Here is a 3234-nt window from a genome sequence, read left to right as displayed (position 1 = left end):
TCTTCCATTCATAGCATTCAAGTAATATAACTAAAAACTCATGGAATTTGCATCAAAATTATACTGTTTGGATGATTCATTGCTTTGTTGTTCATTTAACCATTCTTGGTTACTTTAAGCTCAAGAAAATGCATAAAACAACTAAAACTAACAGAAAAATGCTAGTGAAACTAGCCTAAGATGCCTTGGCATCACAACACCAAACTTAATACTTTCTTGTCCCTAAGCAAGTCCTGAGTTATTTGAGAAGAAAGTATGAAACAAAAAGCAATTACCTTGGCTATATTAGCAAGCATTTGAAGTTCATCAGAAGGGTTTTATGCAGAAAGTTGCAGCATCACTTTTTCATTCTTATCAGGTAGGATTATCATTTTTTTCATTGCATCTATCAAACACTGCTATGGCCTCTTGTTATTCTTATGTCCTTGGCACTTTTTCCCTTCTTTGTTTTTCTTTTTCTTAGAGCTCCCTTGCTCCTTTTTTGCTCAGTGTCATGTGTTGCACAAGCCTTTGGCATTTTCTTTTTCTTATCATTGCATTACACATATCCACTACAGGCATTTTAGTTCACAGTTCTTCTTGAGACATTGGTGCCCAGCACCTCTTTGTGTGACTAAATGTTTTGTATTTAGGTTGCTCTTGATAATGGACTTTTGGTTGATAATCCCGGGTTAGTTAACCCAAGTTACCAAGTGTTAAAACACTCCTCAGAACCTATTCATCCAAGCATATCCTTAATACATAAACACCACAGGCATTTGTCTCAAAAGTTCAAACCATTGGTGCCTAGCTTATTTTCTCAATTCTTTTTCTTGCTTTTTGGTTGCCCTTTTTCAGTGGCTTTTTCTTCTTCTTTTTCTTTCTTTTTCATGGCCAAAGACATTTATTCATCAAGATCCATAGACAGCATCCTAATTTCCACTAAAAGTGACAATTCTAACTTTATTTCTTAGTGAGCTGACTATTCAATCAAACATGCATACCACCACTTAATCTTATTTGATTTCTTACCAAATGGAATTGAGTTACTTTTGTTCAAACATTTCTTTTATTTTATTTTATTTATTTTTTTTTTGGAACAGAACAAACAGGGCAAGCATACATTTAAGCAAGTGAAGTTTATCCAGACACTTAGACTATCACTTATTTGGAAATTAAACAAACAGACAAACAAAAAAAACTGCAATGACTCAAACTTAAAGCAGGGGTGCATGAACTTAAATGACTTAAAATGAAAGAAAGCTCATAAAGACAATTCACAAACTATTATTTGATTATTAAGGAATAAGACCACCTCTCATTTGTTGCTTGGTTCTTTTTGATTCTTGGGGTCCTGCTTCTTCTTGCTTCTTACCTCTCCTTCTTGCTCTGCTTCTTGCTCTATTTCTTGCTCCTCTTCTTCTTCCTCTTCTTCTTGTTGCCCTTTTTCATTTCTTCTTTTTGTATGTTGATGCCAAGGCATCTTAGGCTAGTTTCACTAGCATTTTCTGTTAGTTTTAGTTGTTTTATGCATTTTCTTGAGCTTAAAGTAACCAAGAATGGTTAAATGAATAACAAAGCAATGAACCATCCAAACAGTATGTTAAATGAACAACAAGCAATGAACCATCCAAAACATTATGATTTTGATGCAAATTTCATGAGTTTTTAGTGTTATTACTTGAATGCTATGAATGGATGATTTCTCATGAAATTTTGCAAGACTTTGATGCAATTGTTTGGATGATTTCAGGGAAGAGAGGCTAGGCAAGGAAGCAACAAAATCAATGAAGGAAGCTTGAAATTCAAATGGGACATTTAAGCTCCAGTTTAAGCCTAAACTGGAGCTTAAACGCCAAAATCATGAGAAGAGAGGAAATGCTGTAACTGGCGTTTAACCTCCAGTTTGACCTTAAACTGAAAGTTAAACGCCAGAATGAGAAAGGGCACTAAGAAGCATTCCACGTTTAACCTCCAGTTTGACCTCAAACTGGAGGTTAAACGCTAGAATGATGATTTGAACCAAGGGAGCATTCCACGTTTAACCTCTAGTTTAACCTTAAACTAGAGGTTAAACGTGTTCGACACAGCTTGACCATGCCTTCTTCAAACATAAATAACTTGAGCTACAAAACTCCAAATGAGGTGATTCAAAATGCATTTGGAAAGAAGACATCTAGAGCTTTCCAAGCATATATGGCATGCATGGTGGATACTAAAAATTGAGGGAGAAAACAGCCCCGTAATGTGCATAGAAGAGCATAGTACCAACATGCAATCAGGCCAGCTGACCTCTTCACCTTCCATGGAGTATAACTCGAGTTGTAGAACTCCAAATGATGCGCTTCCAGTTGCATTGGAAAGTAGACATCCATAGCTTTCCAACGAGGTATAATAGTCCATATTTGGCATCAAATTTGCAAGGTTGACAAGAGAACAAAGTGACGACTCAAGAAAGGGAAGTGTTTCCACGTTTAACCTCCAGTTTGACCTCAAACTGGAGGTTAAACGTGTTCGATGGTTATTCTGCCTCCAGGGTGTTTCTTCATTTCCAAGTCTAACCTCCAGTTTGACCTCAAACTGGAGGTTAAACGTGTTCGATGGTTATTCTGCCTCCAGGGTGTGTTCTTCATTTCCAAGTCTAACCTCCAGTTTGACCTCAAACTGGAGGTTAAACGTGTTCGATGGTTATTCTGCCTCCAGGGTGTGTTCTTCATTTCCAAGTTTAACCTCCAGTTTGACCTCAAACTGGAGGTTAAACGTGTTCGATGGCTTCTCTCCTCCAGGGTGTGATTTCTTCATTCCACTTTAACCTCCAGTTTAACCTCAAACTGGAGGTTAAACGTGCTCGACAATGAACACCCCTGGGTTGCCTTCTTCCAATTCCACGTTTAAGTTTTAGTTTGACCTTAAACTGAAACTTAAACTTAAACTAAAACACCACCATTTGGAAAGGTTTCTGGGCCAATTATATTGAAGTTTAAGTTAGCAATTGAGCACAAAGATTAACTTAAACTTATTATGGCATGAAACCCAATTGAATATCATGGTTTATGGGATTGGGCCTGAAGAATTGATGAGTCTGGAACTTCAAATTGTTGAGTCCGGTGTCATTACTTGTTTATCACTAAGTTTGATCAATGAATGTTACAGAATTGGATCACAGCCTCATCGAGATTATGGACCATAAGCCTAAAGCAAAAGGAAATCAAGGAAAGGCCTCAAAGCCCAAGAAACACATCAGAAGCTCAATTT

This window comes from Arachis duranensis, chromosome 4, assembly GCF_000817695.3.
Source record: "Arachis duranensis cultivar V14167 chromosome 4, aradu.V14167.gnm2.J7QH, whole genome shotgun sequence".
Lineage (NCBI taxonomy): Eukaryota > Viridiplantae > Streptophyta > Magnoliopsida > Fabales > Fabaceae > Arachis > Arachis duranensis.
This window is presented reverse-complemented; position numbering follows the sequence as displayed.